We start from the raw sequence: 22,490 nt of genomic DNA, 5'->3' as shown, positions 1-22,490 counted from the left end.
TGTACCTAAACTTCATTGCCTAATGGGTGAAAATCCCCCCCCCCAAAAAAAAGTTCAGTTCTTATATAAGTGAAATTAAATCATGCTGACTGGACCTAACCACAGGCCTAATGGGCCAGGGTAAGGAAAAAAATTGACAACCAGAGGTGGATTTATAATCCATAGCTGGGATCAAATAATCCAGTGGTTCGAACAATAACATAACCATTTTGTAACCTCTCAATGCTGGCCAAATAACTCATGAATGCAGATTTAAAGATAATAAAAGGCAAGGAATATGCACATGAGAGATAACTAGTATATCATAGTGCAGAACTATTTCCTCAAGACTCTTAGTCACCAAATCAGGCCTGATCATTCAGTCTTCATACTCACCTAGGCAGAGGACTTCTCTAAGTATTCTGGGGTAAAGAACCTAAAAATAACTATTTTAGCAAATGTACCTTCAGCAGCCTTAGATTTTTACCCAAGACATCTACCTGCCTCACCCATATGGAAAGAGAGGAAAGTGGTTCATTTGTCTACTGAACAGCCACTTTTCTCCCTTGTCTTGGTCCCCAGCTCCTGACATATGATAAGAATACCTGGTAATTTTCTTCCCAGAAAGCAATGACCTGGGCCTTTATTTCTGGGTAGTGGTGGTTTACTCGGGGCTTTTTTCCTGTGGAAACATCTTCCTGGGGAAAATCTGCAGTAGAAATCCCTGAGAAACAACTTTTAGTTCTCTCCCCTCACCTTTGCCCTTTCCAAAAGTGAGGCAGGAACCCCTGTTCCTTCTTCCAGTTAGCTCAGAGTCCAGCCTCTGTTCTACTGGAAACAAACAGCCTCACGCACTAGTGTACCTCTAGGTGGGAGAGAGAATGGTGGGAAATCTCCAAAAAAGGAGATTTATGAGGATTTATTATGCCTCATAATCCATCCCAAGTGCCTTTGGTGTAACATTGATCCTCAGGTGAAAGTTGTCTTCTCCCAAGACATCTACTTTAAGAAGCAGAGTGGCCTAGTGGATAAAGCACAGGTCTGCGAGTCAGAATGACCTGGGTTCAAATCCCATCTCTGCCACTTGTTTGCTGTGTAACCTTGGGCAAGTCACTTCACTTTTCTGTACCTCAGTTACCTCACCTGTAAAATGGGGATTAAGACTGTGAGCCCTATGTGGGACGGAGACTGTTTCCAACTTGATTATCCTGTATTTACCTCAGGGCTTCGAATAGTGCCTGGAAAGTAGTAAAAAAAAGACAGAAACCTAGACCAATCACATGGATGGCATCTCAGTACCTGGTCTTGAAAGCTTTTCTAAGGATTGAGGGGCTTCACACAGAGAGCATTAGGCTTCAGATTTATAAAAAGGGGAAAAGAGGGGAAGGATTGGGGGAGAAGAACAGCTGCTAATTTCACACTAGATTTCTTTACTTGTACCTCCCTTTGGTGTCTTTGATTTTTCAATCTCTCCTCTGGGGCATTGATGTCTACACATGGGTGCTTTCCTAATCAGGGTTCCTTGCTACCATCAGCACCCTGAGTTATACAGCATGAACTAATGCCACATTATTGATGAGAGCCAACCTAACATGCAAATTAAAGATGCAATCACCCAAGCACATCAGTGACCGTAAATGAGAAAGTGAATAAAACTTATTTTCCACAAGCCAAGTTGTCTTTTATTAGAGTCATTTTCTTCTGTGACTGAAGGAATGAGGGAGCAATAAATTGCTAAAACCAAATGCCTAACATCCAATCACTGGCAAATTCTGATTGCCTCCAAAAACCTAAATGACTATAACAATTGTCAAAATTTTTTCAACACGAGTTCCAGTTATGACCAAGACTAGTTGTGGCAAGGTTGGATTGGGAACTATACCTGGGGTTAGAATTGGGGGTTAGACCTGGGGATGAGGTAAGGATTAAGGTTAAAATTTATGAATGGTTTAGATGGATTGGCAACAATTGAAAGGAGATGATTAAGTTAATACCAATTGAACTTCAATTATTAGTTATTAACACAAAGAAGTATCATGCTGCTAGAGAAGCAGCATGATGTAGTGGATAGAGAACAAGTCTGGGAGTCAGAAGGTCATGGGTTCTAATCCCAACTCTACCACTTGTCTGCTGCGTGACCTTGGGCAAGTCATTTTACTTCTCTGTGCCTCAGTTACATCACCTGTAAAATGGGGATTGAGAGTGTCAGCCCCATGTGGGACAGGGACTGTGTCCAAACGGATTTGCTTGGATCCACCCCAGTGCTTAGTACAGTGCCTGGCACATAGTAAGCGCTTAAGTACCATAATTATTATGAACATCTGAATCTCTCAGGACTCTTACCCCCCCACTCACAGTTTAACAATCAAAATATAGCACAACATCTAGAAAATAAAGTTCAAAACTCTTCTGAAATCTATGCAACCAAAGGACTCGTTCCTCAAAGCAACAAAACAAAGAATTTTTGCTATCCCACTTTCACATGCAAAACATATTTCTCAACCATTCCCCCCTTTTTATGGCTCCATCATTCTCTTCTCTCTCATTACTCATGTAGGTCACAGTTCTTCTTTGCTCATTTCAAATCAAAGGCACGTCGTTACTCCTTCTCAAAATAAATCCAAACCAATAAATGTTTCTATATTATAAAACTTTCCTCATAACAAAATATCTAAACTGAAATTCTTTTTTTTTAAATGGTTTTCATTAAGAGTAAGCTTACTCTGTATTAGGCACTGTTCTAAGCACTGGGAGCACTGGGGTAGATGTAAGGTAATCAGATTGGACACAGTCCATGTCACTCATGGGGCTCACAGTTTTAATTCCCAGTTTACAGCTGAGGTAACTGGGCAAGAGAAGTGACTTCCTCAAGGTCACACAGTAGACAAGTGGCAGAGTTTGGATTAGAACCCAGGTCCTTCTGAATCCCAGGCCTGTGCTCTATCCACTAGACGATTCTGCTTCCCCATAAAGGTGGCATTACCACCTTCCTACTCTGGGATTGGTCTGATAACAAGAAATAATAATAATAATAATAATAATAATAATAATGGCATTTATTAAGCGCTTACTATGTGCAAAGCACTGTTCTAAGCGCTGGGAAGGTTACAAAGTGATCAGGTTGTCCCACAGGGGGGCTCACAGTCTTAATCCCCATTTTACTGATGAGGTAACTGAGGCCCAGAGAAGTTAAGTGACTTGCCCAAGGTCACCCAGCTGACAATTGGCGGAGCCGGGATTTGAACCCATGACCTCTGACTCCAAAGCCCAGGCTCTTTCCACTGAGCCACGCTGCTTCTCTCTGTGCTTCTAATCAACTCTTCCTCTCTTCCCTCAGTGCCTCCCAGCATCAGCACTTAGAACAGTGCTTGGCACATAGTAAGCACGTAAATACCAACATTATTATTATTATTATTATTATTGCAGCCTTACCAAGCATCTTGTCTTAAGAAACATGGATGTTCTCAAGCCCACCTGGGCCTATATTCTGATGGATATTGTATTCCATGCTTTCCATCCATTTTTCCTGACCTCCACCATTCAGGTTACTCCTACTTAGCAGAAGTTCTGAATCAACTCTGGGTTTGAGTCATTTGGCCAGCGTCCACACCATCCACTGAAAATACCTCTAGTCATCCCAACTTTCTTCAAAGTCCTTGACATCCTCTATGTATAAACCATTTCCTGATTAACCCTCTTAACTCCAGAGCTAGAGAGAGAATGGCCTTTCACCTCCTGGTAGAGCAAATCAAATGACTGAATGGCCACTTTGTTCCATCTTAGCATTATAAGCCACTAGAAGTGACTGTGTCTCCGGCATACTATGTCACGTAGGGTATGATGGCGACTTCAGCTAGTGTCCAACGGTGACCAAAATCCACTGCATTTTTAAAGAAGAAACAACTAATGGCGGGGCGCGAGGGTTGGGGGGTGGGGGGAGGGAGAAGCATGCTTTGGGAAGCTAATACATTTTAGAAGCTCTTATTCAATTTAAATCAACCAAGGCATTTCACCAAGGGTTTTATGGGAGTGATATCACAATTTGGCTGTCTTTGACTTGATTCTCCTGGCTACGGGTATTATGCAGACATCATGCCAGCCTAAAGAGTTCAGTGCCAAAGGCTTGCTTTATCTGGATGTGGATCAAGTGGTCGTGTAGAAGAGGAGAGCTTGTCTGCTTTCCCGGACTGCACACCTCTCTGCTGGGAATAACCTTTCTCTCCAAATGATCCGTGTTTGTAAATATAACCAGAGTTTACTTTAAACTTCCTCTCTTCCTTCTACCCTCAAAGATAAATGAATTCCTAAGCATGCTTGTACTTGCAAATTCATTGAGTTATACACTTCATGCCACTTTAATCCCTATTAAACTAATCTGAAGTCATGTCAGGTCAACTATCCACAGGAAAATGGATTAGACAAGCTAATTGATTAGATATAAAAAGGACTCTGGAAGCTTTTCCTCTCTAGCATTCATGCACTTAGAATACCATTTTCACACAAATGTATGTTCTTTTTAATTCTTTTGTGAATCAGCTTATTCACAAGTGGAATCAATTCTTTAAGAATCATTGTTAAAATGAGAAGTGGAACAGGCCAATTTCTAAATTAGTATTTTTCATATCTTTAGGGAAAGCAAAAAAGATAAAGCACAAAAATAACCCCCTTTCTGAGTCACGTTTTAAAGTACAGCTGACATCTCATTAAGAAAACTTGGAAAAACATCCTATTTTAAAGTAATTTGGCAAACACTCTGTAAATTTCCCTTATTCCTTACACCCAAGACAATAGAAATCTGCAGGGGATTTTGGCAAAATTTGTGATGATTGTCTTCAAAACATACAACATTTTTATAATAGTTCCTTTGTGTTTTCACTTTGCCTAGACACTTCCCCTCTGTTAATTCCAAGCTCCCCCAAAGAGGAGTGATCAGAAAACATTTATTAGTTCATTAAATTGAAATAAGATTGCTGCTGTTGGAAGAAGTGTGGGTCAAAATTCCCTCTGCATATCTGAAATTCAAACAACAAATAGTTCTTCCATAAGATACTTTCACTAAGTACATTCTAGATGTAAGCTCACTGGGGACAGGGAACATATCTACCCACTCTGTTATATTGTACTCTCCCAAGTGCTTAGTACAGTGCCCTGCACACAATAAGCACTCAATAAATATGATTCATTATTGAAGTGTTTTGGATGTTTAAACAAGTTTAAACATCTATCTGGATAGAATGTTGGAAGCAATGATTGTCTACATGCATACACCCCACGCTGATCAAGAAGCACATACTGTAATGTTTCTCCTTGACATGCAGCTTGTAAAGATGGTAATCCATGAACTATAAGTGTATGATATTTGTGACTATGATTAAAAAACAATGTCCGGTCATTTCTCATTTTGACCGCTGCAACTATTCCATGTTAGCCTTCCCACCTCTATCATCAATTCAGAATGCTTAAGTGAAATAATATTCTTTGCCCATCGTGTCACCACATCAACCCATTTTTTCACTCCATTCGCTAACACACCATTAACTTCCAGATCCAATATGAACTTCTTGTTCCTGACAATGAAGTCCATTACCTCCCTTTCTTTCAAATCCTCACACATACTCAAATCCTCTTTCAGTCCCCCTTAATCCCTGCCCCTTCTTTCATTAGGATCTTTTCCTTTCAGCTATATGTGAAATAATCTCTCTTCTTCTATAGTTAATCCTGTTTTCTCTCTCACCAGCCCATTTTATTTTATTTCAGCTCACAAAAGTGAATAATAATAATAATAACAATGTTGGTATTTGTTAAGCGCTTACTATGGGCCAAGCTGAGCCCGTTGTTGGGTAGGGACCATCTCTATATGTTTCCAACTTGTACTTTCCAAGCGCTTAGTACAGTGCTCTGCACACAGTAAGCACTCAATAAATATGATTCAATGAATGAATGGGGTAAACCACTGCTCCTGCTAGAAGACTCTTCATTACTAGCTTTATACTTCCTCAAATTGGCAGCAAGACAGATGAGCTTGAGGTACAGTGAGTAGGTTCAGTGGCTCAGTGGAAAAGAGCATGGGCTTTGGAGTCAGAGGTCATGGGTTCAAATCCCGGCTCTGCCAATTGTCAGCTGTGTGACTTTGGACAAAGTCACCTAACTTCTCTGTGCCTCAGTTACCTCATCTGTAAAATGGGGATTAAGACTGTGAGCCCCCCGTGGGACAACCTGATCACCTTGTAACCTCTCCAGCACTTAGAACAGTGCTATGCACATAGTAAGCACTTAGTAAATGCCATCATTATTATTATTAGGTTAGTGTTAGAGGAGTGAAGTGTTCAGGCTGGGTTGTAGTAGGAAATCAGCAAGGTTAGGTAGGGGGAGGAGAGCTGAGTGAACGCTTTAAAGCCAGTTGTAAGGAGTTTTTGTTTGATGTGGAGGTATGTGGGTAACCAATGGAAGCTCTTTAGTAAAATGATCCAGACAGATAGTGAAGTAAAGACTGGAGTGGGGAGATCAGCAAGGAGGCTGATGCAGTAGTCAGGGAAGGAAATGATGAGTGTTCTGATCAGCCCAGTAGCAGTTTGGATGAAGAAGAAAGGGTGGATTATAATGATACTCTGAAGAGAGAATCAACAGGATTTCATGACAGATTGAAAGTGTGGGTTGAATGAGAAACATGAGTTGAAGAAAATTCCAAGGCTTGTGATACAGGGAGGGTAGAGGTGGTGTCTACAGTTATGAGAAAGACAGGAAGGACAGGGTTTGGGAGGGAAGACAGTAAACAATAAATACCATTGGTTGGTTGATTGATTTACAAGTTACATGTTATAAAGGGGCTAGTGACAATGTGGTCCTGGCCCTCAAGAAGCTTACAATCTAGTTAATATGTAATAATAATGATGGCAGTGGTATTTGTTAAGCAATCAAGTGCATAGTACTAAGCACCGGGGTACATAGATATTAAGTAGATCAGACCCAATCTCTGTCCCACATGGAGCTCACAGTCTAAAATGGAGGGAGATCAGATAGTTTATCCCCATTTTACAGATGAGGTCACTGAGGCACAGAGAAGTTAAGTGACTTGCCCATGGTCACACAGTAGGCCAGTGGTGGAGTCAAGATTTGAGCCCAGGTCCTCTGACTCCCAAGTCTGTGCTCTATCCACCGAGCAACATGGCTTCTATATTACAATTCAAATTGGAAAAGCTGGTGAAAAAAATGATTTTTATAAATTGCCCATCACAGCCTAAACCAGCAACACCTCGTTTAGAAAATCAAAACCAATTTAAGAGAAGAGATACTAAACTGGAGGGCCACGTACATTTGTCAGATGATGACAGCTATTCCCAAGCAATCCTTCTCCTATTACAAGCATGGTGTATCCTTCATTAAAAGAGAGTCAACAAGCTTCTAGTTTCCACCCTTTACAATACCTGTAGAAAGCTCAATTAATAACAGAGAACCTAAAAACCTCTAAAAGCTTTAAGATGTGGTTAAGCACCCTGTTGGTCATTAGATTTCCGAAACCTCTTGATCCTAAAAATGGAATGGCAAGATTTTCTACCAGCCACAACCACCTCAAAATCACCCTATGCTTAGTTTAACTTGATATCTAGAGTGGGTCTTCCGGTTCTGGAAATAAAGGGAAGTGTAAAATCACCATCAATAAAATCTTAATCACCTACTGAGTTACCTTGAGGTGACTGTGGGAGAATGAAAATTAACCAAAAGAACACTTCAATTTGTCTAAGATTTCTCAAAATTCGATTTCTTTTTTCAATCCATAGTGCCTTATGGTTTATTATTCCAAAGCCAGTTGCTGGCACAACATTACATTAAAAAGGTTCATCTGGAATCTCAACTTTACCTGCCAAAAAGCTAGTGTAACCATCAAAACAGATCCTCCGTGTTTAAACATTAAGCTGCCGGTTGCCAATGAGGTGTGTGAAAAAGGCTGTAAAATGATGACCTGTGTGCCTCAGTTTCCTCTCCAGTAAACAGGAAGTTAAATATCCCCTGGAGGTCAGGCTTTAAGGGGCACATTTTCAACATTGTGGCCTACTGGAAAGAAAATGATCCTGGGACTCCGAGGACCTGGCTTTTAATCCTGGATCTGTCACTTACCTGCTGTGTGACCAAAGGTAAGTTGCTTAACTTCTCTGGGCCTCAGTTCCCTCATCTGTAAAATGGAGACTAAATCCTACTCTCTCCTACTTCGACTATGGACCCCATGTGAGGCAGGGACAGAGACTGACCTGATTATCTTGTACCTACTCCAGTGCTTGTCACATTGTAGGCACTCAAATACCACAGTTCCTATAATTATTAAGGGTGGAAGGGCTAAAGGCGGGTTAAAGAGATTGCCATAAGGGTATGTGACCCACACATGCAAAGTTGTTAGAAAGTTAATCTAAACAATGGTAATCATCAGAGACAAATGGAAAGAAAATAAAGAGATGGGGAGGGAGGGGGAACATTGACATTTGGTGATGAACCATATGTGCGTGGTTTGAAAGACATGACTGAATTGTTTTTGGTGCAGTGTTATTCTGACATTTAGAATGAGGCAATTTTCCATTTCCATTAATGTACTGCCAAAGAGAAGGGGAACTGTCGCGAATTGAAGACTAAAGAAAGCTGTTCCTCCAAGTTTTGCTAAGTGTCGCCAATGAACTTGCTGGGAATGAAGGAACAAGTTAATGAATGGTCAGCAGAGCCTTTGGACCTACGACATGAAACAAGTCCCTTCAAGATGCAAGATACAGCGATGCCAACTGTAGCAAATATTTTCCTTGGTCTCTGTAAAACTTAATTTCCTTCAAGACAGCTCTGATCCAGGACTGAGACAGGTGGCACCTGGATTAATGATCTCAATAAAGCTCTCAACCAACAAATGAAGTAAAGAGTAAGAAGCATCTCTTTCTTTATGGAGAAATGGAGATAAAAGCAACTCCGCTCTTGGCAGAAAATGCAACAGGAGTCATTGTGATGCACCAGTGGGTTATTCCCAGACCACTCTGATGATTCCCCATTGTGTGGGTAATGGTGAATGGGTTTCTTTCTCTCATTCACAAAATTACAACCTTTCGGCTCTCTAGAGCTTCTTTTCCTCCATCTATGCCTTATTCACATCAATTCCAAGGTAGCCTCCAAGGAATTTTTTTAATGGTATTTATGAGGCACTTACAATGTGCCAAGCACTATTCTAAGGCCTGGGGTAGACACAAGTTAATCAGATGGAACACAGTCCCTGTTCCATGTGGGGCTCACAGGCAAGTAAGAGGGAGGACAAACATTGAATCCCCCGTTCACAGTTGAGGAAACTGAGGCACAGGGAAGTTAAGTGACTTGCCCAAGGTCCCACAACAGGCAACTGGTGGAGCTGGGATAAGAACCCAGGTCCTCAGGCTCCCAGGCCTGTGCTTTATCCACTAGGGCATGCTGCTTCCCAATAGCGATACCCCATTTTTAACTGGATAAGGGGATGGCCAGATATTTGCCAACGGTCCCAGAATGAGGAGCAGAGTTGGGTCTACTGAATCCAGGGGAGATGCACGGCCTGGTGCAGAAGGCAAGGCAGGGAAGCTGGGAGGAAGCTGCGGCTACATCCCAAGCATTATGGGGCCTCATGGCACTTTAAGCAGATGGTATTACAAGGACACCATTCCCAGAAACACTCAAGATAGTGGTGAAGAGCTGCAAAGTGGGACCGGTGTCCCCATTTTCACTGCTGGAAGTTTTCTGCGGATGGGTTTCCACAATGTGGAAGATGTAAAGTGAGGAGGAAAAGGGGAAGCCCTTACAGAAGGCTGGGGCCGGGACGGGGGTGATCGGGGTCGAGGGTAAGAGTGGGTGAAGGGCACTGTGACTCTTTCAAATATGTAATCTTGTTCCAGCGAACTTATCGTACTCTCGGAAGAGACTGACGAACTTCAATTCTAGTGCTTTTTCACTAAACTACATCAAATTTCTGGACTTTTGCCTCTAAGATTCTAGTTCGATTTCCTTGTTACCCATGCCCAGTTGGTGCTAATTGAAGTGGACCAAACTCCTCACATCAAATTCATGCACAGGGCCAGGTTTTGTCCTGGATGCTTCTGTTTAATTCCATAGAGTTCCAGCATCTACAGGATGGATTAGGACATATGCTTTAGCATATAGCGGCTAAAGAGAGGCTGGCTGAACTGAAATCACAGTGGCCATTTCTGGATAAACAGAAAAATCTCCATTTTGGGTTCATTCAATCAAACCTGAATTCAAAATCCACAATAGATCCATGCTTAAACACACATTTAAAAAACCCCAAAATGTAACATTTACAAGAAAATGAGATAAGTAACTCCACCTTGTCAAATCAGTGTTTCTATTTGTAGTTGCTAAGGTTCAGGGTTTGCAGCCCACTGATCTGAAAATTATACCCACAGAGAAGATGACTGCTGTGGAAGGGGAATGCTAAAGACAAGAGACCAAAAAGTCCATTGTTCACTTTTTTTTTTTAAACAAGGGACCAGGCAAAAGCAGGGCAGAGGGAAATGGCTCAGTGCTTTTCACACTTTGTAACAAGAGTGCCTAAATGAACGATGAGACAAAAATAGTTTTCAAGTTTCTAGACAGCCTGATGGAAACTTCCTAGTCCCCAGGCACACACTCTCTAGCTTTGCCCCCTGCTTACTGAGATGACAAACCTTTCCTTGAATGTCCCTTCTGAAATCCAGCTGCCTCATCTGTAATCTAAGTAAAGGCACCAAGGAACACATGCATTCTTCTGACCTACCTTTGTGCTGAGCTTCATGCTCTGTTACTCCACTAAACGGAGCATGCGAATAGCTCATTTGACCTGGGAACTCCTCAGTGACTTTCTGGGCCTGTTTTCTACACCCGTTTAATGGAACAGTTGCCAAGGCAGGGCAGGAGAATATCTTTTCTTTGCATGGATCCACTAACTAGAATCTTTCACGCGGACATACAGGAGTTTTCTTGGGGTTTGGACACAAAGTTCTGTCCTTTACACTATACCAATTTGGACAGTTTAAAGACCACCGCTCTATACTGTAAACTCTTCCTCTAGACTGTAATCTCCTTGTCTACCAACTCTATTGTATTGTACTCTCCCAAGTGCTTAGGACAGTGCTCTGCACACAGTACACACTCAGTAGATATGATTGAACAATGGTGGTTTAGGAAAAGTAGAGAAATGGATAAAAAAATTTTCTCTGATTACCTGCAATTAGCATTGTTAGATAACCATCTCTACAAAAGTCTCCTGTCTATATCCCAGAGCTCAGCTAAGAGCTTTCCTCCCGAATGATCCCTCTAGAGCAATTCAATACAGATCTGGATCTAATTGATTTGTGGGTAAGAAGTTTCACCCTCTCTCAGAGTCACACCTGGAGAGTTTCCAGTACTTTACCAGTCTCGACTACAGGAGGGAGAGTCAAGCAAAGGCATATTCATTCCATTCCTAGCTTGAGCAGTGGCTAGCGAGTGGAAAGCAATCTGCTACAAGTCAAAACTCACCTGTGCTGGGCAACAGCGGCATGGGACAGAGTCGAGGGCAGAGACTCATTTGCTGCATGGAAGGAGGCAGTGGTAAACCACTTCCGTATTTTTATCAAGAGAACTCTATGGACACACTACCAGAAGGATTGCAAATGGAGGTGGGGCATTCTGGGAGAGAGGTGTTCATGGCATCTCTATGGGTTCCCATTTCCCTGTCCCAATGATGCGACAACATAAAACAAGATGAGAAGTTTCACACAAGCCAACAGAGCAACTGATTATAATAAGGATTTGGGTCACATAAAAACCCACACAACAAAATCCTCATCTGATCTCAGATTGGCTTCAAAGGTTTCTTCTCACCATCTGAAGTGAAAGGATTTATTTATCATATTGGGTTTACTAAACTGCTCTACTATTTTTGACAAAGTGAAACACATTTTCTTTTCCCAAACCCTCCCTATAGTCTAAGTCTCATTCCATTTCTCTGACTTCTTTTTTGGAATCTCTTAGGTCATTTCTTCTGCAAAGGTGAGAATCCTCTATTTTCTCTCTGATATTTTGATACTCACCTCACATCCACCTCCACAGAACATATGCACATATCCTTACACACTGCTGCTTCCTCTGTCATTTTACTCTCTCCCCCACTAGATAGAAAGCTCCTTGAGGGCAGGGATCTTGTCTAGTAACTCTACTGTATTGTACTCCCCCATATTCTTAGTACAATGCTCTGCACACAGTACTTATACAAATACCATTCACTAACTGATTGGGAGATGTCCCAAGTATTCCTTCAACTTTGATTGTCACTGTAATCCTGATGGCTTCAAAAATCCATTTCCTAACCCTACTCTTTGTCTTTCTACCATCTCATATCACTTCTTCTAACTTTTCCTTAGTATGTTTTCCTGTGCTACTGTCTCTGTCGGGTTCCTATAAACAACAACTTTCTGTGGCCCTGGACTCATCCTCCGGTTTTCCCTGATTAGAACTGCTTCTTCCTTCCTCTAGATCATTGTTTCTACATTTTTTGATGTGGTGAGGCACATTAACTTTCTGCATCATGCTACTGGCCAAACTTGCCTCAGAAGGCTGGTTCATTGATTAGAATAAATATTTTAACATTGGAAAGGATAGAAATATTTTAAAGGTTTGCTGAGGAAAAAACTGCTAGGATCCCTAATAAATGTTTATTTGTTCATGGGCCTAAACCCTTGGAAAAAACTGCTAGGATCCCTAATAAATGTTTATTTGTTCATGGGCCTAAACCCTTGGCAGTCCACCTGGGGCTGAAAAGAGCTGTTCCAGTACACTGCTCCTTCTCATTGTTGCTTTTAAGAACCATTTTGGGAGCATTTTTTTCTAAGAACCACCAATAGTCATCCACAATCTCAGGGTAGTAGAAAGCAGCAAGGAGTTGCTTTTCACCTGGGGAACACAGACTAATTAAAATGAGCCTGTTGACTATGAACTGCACTATGCCTTCTTGTACCATTCCATCCTTCTTAGCTCTTGAAATCCACAGGTGGGACAGACATGAGAGGGTGTGCCCCAGGGATGAGAATCAAGTCATTGCGTTTTCCTCCTCAATTCTTATGCAAAATACTTTTGCCTTGCCCACATCCTTTTGAGGAAACTCATAATTCTTTTTCATCAAATTCCACTCCACCAAGACGACGAGTTAGTCATGGCAACTCAATGGAAGTAGGTTGAAAACAAATGAAAGTATTTCTTCAAATAGTGTGCTAAATCTAGGGAAGTTATTTTTGTTTTGTTTGTCTTATGCTGTCGAGACATCTCTGACCAATAGGCGAAACCATGGACATGTCTCTCCCAGAACGCCCCACCTCCATCTGCAGTTGTTTTGTTAGTGTGTCCATAGAGTTTTCTTGGTAAAAATATGGAAGTAGTTCACCATTGCCTCCTTCCATGCAGTAAACTTGAGTCTCCACCCCTGATTCTCTCCCATGCCACTGCTGCCCAGCAGAGGTGAGTTTTGCCTTTTAGCAGATTGTCTTTCAAATGCTAGCCACTGCCCAAGCTAGAAATGGAATGAATATGACTCTGCTTTATTCTCCTTCCAAAGTTGAGACCAGTAGAATGTTGGAAATTCTCCAGGTGTGACCCTGAGAGGGGAGGGAAGTTATTACCAAGGGAGACTGTGCAGGCAGAAAGTATCAACAAGTCCAAAAGCATTTTGTTCAATATATGATCCAGAGATCCATGAAGAATTATAAGAAACAAATTTTAAAGATACTAGGTGATATAGCCATAACCATCACACAAGTCCTCCAAGCATCCTGCTGCCACCCTGAGGAACAGAATGCTGGACTGGTTGGACCATTAATCTGACCCAATATGACATTACCTTTCTACTTTGTTCCCCCCTACTACTATGTTCCACTCCATTCCCAAAGAATATACATTTCTTGAAGTAATGAGCACATGGTCTACAAAGAAGGTGTTAGTTGGCAACATCCCCTGGCCTCCATCTGAACCAATGGCTTCGAGAGAAATGGTTTAGTCACTCAGTAGGGAAGTCCTTCCCTCATTTAGTTTCCTAAAGGTGAAGAGTGAGGCTCTCAACATTGTTCTCATTCTTCTCCTAGGCTTTTTTTTTTTGCATTCAGCACAGTAAGGAGGTAAAGTAACAGTGTAGTTAAGGGTGACCCTCAAACAGGATGAAATAGTGCCATCCAGAATACCAACAATATAAGCATTCAGAGAGAATGTCTTATGAGATGATACATTTCATGATTAGCCTAAATCTGTGGTTGTTCCCAAATTCACACTATGGCTTCTGGAAATCCCAAACCTAAAGGTATGACTATTCCTTGTTATTTCATTGTGGGCAGGGAATGTACTTGTTTATTACTATATTGTACTCTCCCAAGTACTTTGCACAGTGATCTGCACACAGTAAGGGCTCAATAAATATGACTGACTGACTTTAGCTGTCCTGGTCACTTCTCACATGAGATGATTCAGTCTAAATGCTGGTTATTCCCTTGTCATCTAAAATGAGCATTTAACTTTTTTCCCCTTATGAAATTGTTGACACAAAGGTTAAGGCCTCTCTCAGTGTATTTCAGACTCAACTGTGCTTCAGCCAGGGAAGAGCCTCAGTATATTCAATCTGGAAAGTAGTTTGGTGGCTTTGGGGGAAAAAGGTCCTGAGCCGTGAAAGGTAAAATAAACAAGTCCTCATCAGCTCTGGCCAAGGCAACTCCAAATGCAAATCCATCTGGCAATTTGGAAAATACAGAATTGTGTTCCCCCTCAATACAGGTCTTTGTCTTCTAATGGAGTTGTTTCTTCTCATTGAACTTTTCTTCTGTTGTTGTTACTGTGCATTGTAATTAAACAGTCTTCCTGAATCTGCTTGCCAGCTGTCACTGACTTCTGAGAAGCCAATCATAACCCTATGTATTATTATTCGAAGCCTCTCTTATAGAGTTACTTTAGGCTAAAATCAGATATAAATCTTGAAAAATTAGTGTGCCAAGGCCAAAGATTAGTCAGCCAATTAGGGCCATTTCTTTAAGATACCATACCATTGCTGGGCCAAAATGAGCATAAAATGGAGAGTAGGGTGATTCTGAGTTACATTCAATTTGTGTGCTAAGTTCCACACGGCTCTGAAGCCCTCCCTGCGCTGAATATTCATACAGCGTGTATGATACAGACACTGAACCCAATTTAGTAAATGAATACTTGTAATTTCACCAAAGTCCCGCCGAGAGATGATTATGCAGATTTATGAAGGAATATTGCTGAAGCAATTCTTGGCTGTGTCCCCACTCACTAAGGACTTAAAGCATGTAAACCTAAAATAATTTCTGACATTTATGCTACAGCTTTCATCCTCTGAACTTTCCTGACATTATTTCTCACTCTGTTTCGTGTCTAATATTCCCCCTATAGTCTTGCCCTTGAGCAGAGAGCCAGCATCACAACACCTATGAGGGCTGCCAAGTTACTCTCGACAATATCCTGGCTGCCATGATGCCAACAATCTGTTCCAGCCCTGTCACTGCAAAATCTCATTAAAGGCACAAGGCTGTCTGGACACAAGCATCTAGGTGCAGAATAGAATGGACTCTAGACACCAAGTGCTCTAACCTCCAATTTCTGGACCTCCCATGAATCTCCTAGAAATTTCATCCCACTTCTTGTTGGGAATGCAAAACCAAATGTCAGTAACTTGAGGATGGAAGAGAGTCCTAATTGCCTTCTGGACAATAAGAATAATGTTCATGGGCTACAGGATCCAGTTTTCTTTTTCCACTGCCATCAGAAATTAGCCTCTCCTTTACATAAATGAGGAAACAAACAAACACAGAGGCCAAGTGTTTTGCCCAGACCACCCGATGGCAGAAGCTAATCTAATTGACTGTGAGCCCTGCCATGGGACAACCTGATCACTTTGTATCTCCCCCAGCGCTTAGAACAGTGCTTTGCACATAGTAAGCGCTTAATAAATGCCATCATTATTATTATGAGATAAGGCCAATGTGAACAGCACTCCAATCAAAAATAATGTTGATGGTATTTGTTAGGCACTTACTATGTGCCAAGCACTGTTCTAAGTACTGGGGTAGAGACAAAGTAATCAGGTTGTCCCATGTGGGGCTCACAGTCTTAATCCCCATTTTACAGATGAGGTAATTTAGGCACAGAGAAGTTAAGTGACTTGCCCAAAGTCACACAGTAACAAGAACCCACAACCTCTGACTCCCAAGCCCATGCTATTTCCACTAAGCCAGGCTTCTTCTCAATTGGGAAGCATGAAATCAATAGTCCCCACAAAGACTCTGGGCAGGAGATGCCTGCGGCCCCACCCATGGACACACTAGCTCGTAGCCCCTGAGCCCAATTTTATTACCAAAGCACTCTCACATTAATCAGTTAATTTCAAATCCTCACAACACCCCTGTGAAGTAGGGGAAACAAGGCAGGTTTTATCACCCCCATTTTACAGATGGGGAAACTGAGGTACAGAGAAACGAAGTGGCTCCCCTACGGTCATGTGGCAGACTAATGAGATTAGTTAGACTCAAACCTGGTCCTCCAGCTTCTAGACTGGCACAGTACTGCTTCGCCACACCGCTTCCCCTATCAATAGAAGATTTACTGTGTGAAGAGCACTGTACTAAATGCTTGGGAGAGTACAAAACAACAGACTTGCTAGACATGTTCCCTGTGCACAGAGTGACAGACATTAGAGGTGGGAGACCGGCATTACAATAAATTATGGCTATGTTCATAAGTGATGTGGGGCTGAAGGTGGGTTGAATATCAATTCTTTAAAGGGTACTGATTTATGTACATAGATGTTAGTGCAGATGGAAGAGGGAATAGTGGAACTGAGGGCTTAGGTGTGGAAGGCCTCTTGGAGGACATATGATTTTAGTGAGATTTTACAGTTGGGGAGAACCATTATCTGTCAGATATGAAAGGGGAAAAGAGTTCCAAGCCAGAAGGAGGACTGGACAAGGAAGATGTTGGCGATGAGACAGATGAGATCAAAGTACAGTGAGTAGGTTGGTGTTAGAGGAGCAAAATGTGTGGCCTGGGCTGTAGTAGGAAATCAGTGAGGTAAAATAGGAGGGGGAGAACTGACTGGATACATTTAAGTCAATTGTAACGAGTTTTTCTATTTGAGGTGGAGGTTCTTGAGAAGCAGGGAGATAGCCTTGTGGTGGAAGAAGCAGTCTTATATTTTGCTCTTCTTCAAAATGAAGACTGCAATTTATATTCCACTGATATGGCTTTTCCCCATCCACATGCCCAAGAACCATTGCCACTTCCCAAGTATTAGCAAATATTAACTAATTACTTTTACTTTGAAAAGCAGCGTGGCTCAATGGAAAGAGCACGGGCTTTGGAGTCAGAGGTCATGGGTTCAAATCCTGGCTCTGCCACATGTCTGCTGTGTGACCTTGGGCAAGTCACTTAACTTCTCTGAGCCTCAGTTACCTCATCTGTAAAATGGGGATTACGACTGTGAGCCCCACGTGGGACAACCTGATCACCTTGTATCCCCCCAGCACTTAGAACAGTGTTTTGCACATAGTAAGCACTTAACAAATGCTATAATTATTATTATTATTATTATTGTTTAGGATTTAAGCTCTGGGAATTCCAGCCTTTCTCAAATGATAGACTGTGAGGTCCATGTGGGACAGGACTCATGCCTGACCTAATTAACTTGTATCTATCACAGCACTTATAATAGTAAATAACACAAAGTGCTCAATAAATACTTAAATAATAATAATAATAAATCAGATTTCAGTATAAAAATAAAAAACTTTGATTTATTAGCAGAGAGAACAACTAAGACATTTGAGTCCAGTTCAAAAGTAAACTAATTTCTTTGCCAAAGAACCAACATATGATTGAGGACAAGAACCCCAACACTGGTAATGCTCCTGGAGGTTTTCCTTGAATGTAGGTGAGATTTGGCTTGATTTAGCTGTGGCTTTGTAGCCTTGGGAAATTCTGTTCACCCTCAATACCCAAGGGGTAGGAGAAATTAAGGGAGTGTAAGCCCACAAGACTGTAAAACAAAAAATAAAGAGATCTGTATAACACTCTGGGAATCCAAAAGGGATTCTTAGCTCCTGAGTGCCTGCCAAAATGGAATCATTATTCCCTTCCATTAGCAAAAGGCGCATTTGGCTTTATACCTTTTTGGCGCCCTTGGCTTATTTTGGCACATTTGGCTTTCTCTTTTTCAAAGAGAAAGAGGAGCAACAAAATGAGTAAGGCACATTCTTAGTTTCTGCACAAGGTGAAGAGACTGTGCTACCATGGACAGAATACAGATCTGAGGTTTTTAACCCAAGCTCTGCGAATGGAATTGTTCTAGGACTTTAGGTAAGCCTCAGCCACTGAGGACCTTGGGTTTTGTAAATGCAAAACAGGAACTAGAAGATGAAACTCTTTTGTGACTGGCTATCTGTCTCAGGACCAGGTACTTTATTTTATCTCCCTCTCAGACACCAACTGCTCAGAAAGTCTGTGGCAATGCAGGAAGAAACTGGGATAATTTGTCAAAGAGATTCATTCCACACATCTCCTCCATATAATGCCGAGCCCATAAGAGTCCAGGAAAAACAGGATTTGCTTTTAACAACTGCATTTTTAACATTCCTCCTCAGCCCCCATTCCCCACCACAAACCACATTCTGGAACCTTCTAAGCATCAACATCCCTTCTGCCCTTCAGTTGTCACCTGCCCAGGCCCATCTCTCCCTGGTCCTCTAGTATCAGCCAGGTGCTTGTCCTTGCTTGATTTTCTCAGTTCCCTTTGTCTAGGTGCTTTTCCATTTTGCAACTGAGATGTTTCCTTCAAGTAATATCAGTCTCTCCTTATGTAAATAATGTGACTATTTGGAAGGAAAATTGATCTCAATTCCTCTCAAAATGGCCTTCGTCTACAGCATAGTATAAAGAGAAAAAAATCCTCCCCTTTTGAATTTTTACTGCCCATTTGTTCCCAAATGCACTTGCTGCCCTCCAAAGCACAATTAGAGCAGCACTGATAATGGGTCTCACTCTTACACAGCTCGTTTCAAGAGGATCCAAAAGTGCTTTACAAACTTTCCTAAATGCCGTTTGGATTATAAACACTAGAGTCACTTAACCAAGTGAAAGGCAATCAGGCAAAAATGAAAAGGTTTTGAATGCCACCTTGGGGGAGGGAACAAAGAGACAGCAAAGTTCAGCCAAAGGGAGAAAATTGTTAATGTAACCAAGGACACAGTGCAGAATGGAAAAGAGCAACTGTGGAAGAAAATAGGCACCTAGAAAGGAGGAAAGGGAACCTAGACTCTGACTTCCAAGGAGAAGAAAATTTTGACAAAAATAAACACCATGTATCCACTACAAATTGTAACTACTCTGAAGACCAAGAATTGACCCGTCCAAAGGGATGAAGGCTGTGGGTCAGGGAGGGAAAGATTTAATCCTCTTTGCAAGCTATTTTTTATACGTCAGCCAGAATTGTGAATTAGGAGAAGTGGAGAGAGGCAGCATCGTGCTCCCCATCACCACCATTATTTCCTGTGCACTCCTTGGGAGAGATCTTGACTAGCGCAGTACGCTGGCCAGAGAGCCCATGCCGAAGGCTCCCAGGGAAAAGCTTGCCCCAGCAGTCCACCTAGCAAGTCTGACCCAAGTTGAAAGCAAACCAAGAGAGTAAATGGGAAGGTGGTGACTTGTCAGACTTTTCCATCCCCCTAACAGAGGAGGGGGAAGTATGGCCAGTGAGCATAGGCCACTACCTATTTGCCCTTTGCTTCAAAGTGCCTCTGATCTTTACATAAGAATAATTATTGTGGTGTTTGTAAAGCACTTACTATGCTCCAGGCACTGGGGTACATACAAGATAACCAAGTCAGACACAGTCCCTTTCATTCATTCAATCATATTTATTGAGCTGTGAGCCCACTGTTGGATAGGGACTGTCTCTATATGTTGCCAATTTGTACTTCCCAAGCGCTTAGTACAGTGCTCTGCACATAGTAAGCGCTCAATAAATATGATTGATGATGATTGAGGACTGTGTGCAAAACACTGTACTAAGCTCTAGAGAGAGTCCACTATAACAATAAACAGACACATTCCCTGCCCACAATGAGTCCCTGTTCCACGTGGCATGCTCAGTTTAAGTAGGAAGGAAAACGGCTATGATATTCCTGATTTACAAATAAGGGAACTACAGGATTAGAACTCAGGTCGGGCCTATATTTTTTCCACTAGGCTTCTAACATCTGTTGAATGTGAACAACAATCACACATTGACTCCTAAATTGATCCTCAAATAAAACCACTCGATTAGAATGCATCTGCACTTTTTTTTTTAGAAGCCCAAGAGTTTTCTTCCCTCTTTGCTTCTGCTGTCATCCAATTGCCTCAATTCCCAAAGGAGCAGGGTAAAATGAACATACACAGAAGACTTGCACAAAGGAAGTACAAAGAGCCTCAAAGGGTGGAGCAAACTCTAATAATCTTGCCCTTGGGGGCATGAAGTGGGGGCCAGATAAGAGTGGCTGAAATCCAAAATTATTGTTTTAATGGAGTATAAGTTTGGTTAGTGATGGTGTCTCAAATCGAGACTGGACAGTGCCTTTGTCTAGCAACACTAGTCTTCAACTTCCCCCCACTTCTGCTCCATGTTTTTGATCTGGTTCTACTTATTTCAAAATGAAGCATTAGTCAGTCATTCCTCTATCCCTTGAAAATGGTATGATTGGCTCTAATAACTAAGTCTTGGGACTTTGATCATTTATCATTTAAACACAGTTATCTCCTTTTGTTTTCATTGATTAGATTTCCCACAGTCTATGGACTAGATGCCTTTAAAGCCTAGGTCAGATGTGGGTTCAATTTCTTCAGTAAAGTTCCTCTGGCACACTCACAAAGCATGTTTTCAACATGTGAATTTATAGGGGGGGAAAGAAATACAGTAAGCATTCTTGAGTGCTGGGGTTCCCTGCAGCTTTGCTTTTTAGAAGGTGATGATGCCGTCATCCGAGTGGTCTGGGCCAACAGGCTCCACAGGACCTGGAATGACTTGGCTAGAAAGAAATTACAATTGGGGTCATTTCCAAACCAAGCTCCAAAACTGACCAATAGAGTGGGCAAATTACAGTCTGCTGCCTAATTCCAGCCTTCCTGCTGCTTATGTACCCATTACCTTTCCAACAAAGTCCAGACCAAAGAGGTTAGAGAGGGCTGGCATGATGCCAGCATGTTGGGAACATGAATAAAATAAGGTCAGTGTGGAGTACAGTAGTACAGTGCTCTGCACACAGTAAGCGCTCAATAAATATGATTGATTGATTGAGTGGGATTATCACGGGAAAGTAATGCCATTATCTAGGCAACCTACTCACTGTTCTTGTCTCATCTCTCTCACTGTCCATCTCTTGTCTGTGGCCTTCCTTCTGCCTGCAATGTTTTCCCACTTCACATCTGGCAGGTCACTGCTCTCCCGTCTTCAAAATCCTCCTGAAATTCCAGGTGGGGAGGTCAGGCATGGGGGAGTCTCAAGTCATATTCCATCTTCTGGCTCCAAGAAAGGCTTTCTCAGGCCGTGCATCCCCTGACTGCCTCAAGCTGGGGCTGAGCCCCTTAACGGATGGAGCCCTTTTTAAGAGCCAGTCACCCGAGGACTCAGGCAGACAATAGGCTGGCTAACACTGACTGGGCAGTTGGCAGGAGAGCAGCAGAGCCACGGCCAGATCTAAGCAAATGGTCTCTGATGGTTTCCCCCTCTCTTCCATCAGCAGCCTCAGCACAACACAGACATTTAAAATGGCCACTGCACATGCGTCATGTCAGAAGGATGGGGAGCAGGAGCCGGGCAATGGGGACTGGAGATCAATCATCCAGTGACATTGTTTCCCCTCTGATGTTGCGGATAGGCAGCAGCCATTTTGGGAATATCTATTTTGGGCAGCATCTTTTCACAGCATCCCAAATGGTGGTTAGAGTGGTAGTGAGGAGGTGCTCGATTAGCTTTTCTGAAGAGCAGGGGGGCCTCCCACATAGCTCAGGGCCCAAGGCAGCACTACCCAAAGCCCCTGGATTATTTTGGCCTGGGTTCCTGCTCCACAGCTTCCACTGAAAAGTTATTATTTCAGGCAAAAAACTTTAGAGGGGAGAAAGTCAGTGTAAAATAGGTCACAAATCTTCTCAGTGGGCAGCAGCTGGCAGAGCCCAGCAGCACTGCAGAATCCTGGCACACCACTCAGTAATGCATTTTAGCAATGCTCTCTCCCCATCTCTCCCCATCTCTGACTGTGCTCAGTTTTTACAATGGCTATTATGAAGAAGGGGAGGAAAAAAAGAGGAATCCACCCAATTCAGCCTCAGGCAGTCGGCCAGCCAGCCTCAAGCTCTAAGGTGTGAAGACTGTGCTGAGGCACTCAATCCTTTACGGAGTCATCTGAGGTGAAGTCAGATGAGTCAGCTATTTTTTTGGCTCATTTTCCCAGAGCCTTTGC

The 22,490-nt window shown here is 42.3% G+C and overlaps 1 long non-coding RNA gene and 1 other non-coding gene across 3 annotated transcripts in view; one reads left to right on the top strand and one right to left on the bottom strand.

Moving 5' to 3' along the window:
• The window catches only part of LOC119935833, a 90,040-nt gene that overhangs the window by 43,042 nt on the left and 24,508 nt on the right, over positions 1-22,490 (bottom strand). The gene's annotated exons all lie outside the window — the stretch shown is intronic.
• Positions 11,340-11,477, top strand: LOC119935951. Its single transcript, XR_005453546.1, has one exon. It is a non-coding gene; the product is annotated as a small nucleolar RNA SNORA7 (small nucleolar RNA).

The sequence above is a fragment of the Tachyglossus aculeatus genome, chromosome 12 (assembly GCF_015852505.1).
Source record: "Tachyglossus aculeatus isolate mTacAcu1 chromosome 12, mTacAcu1.pri, whole genome shotgun sequence".
In the NCBI taxonomy this organism is placed as follows: Eukaryota; Metazoa; Chordata; class Mammalia; order Monotremata; family Tachyglossidae; genus Tachyglossus; species Tachyglossus aculeatus.
Note: the sequence above shows the minus strand (reverse complement) of the source record. Positions and strands in the feature narration are given on the sequence as shown.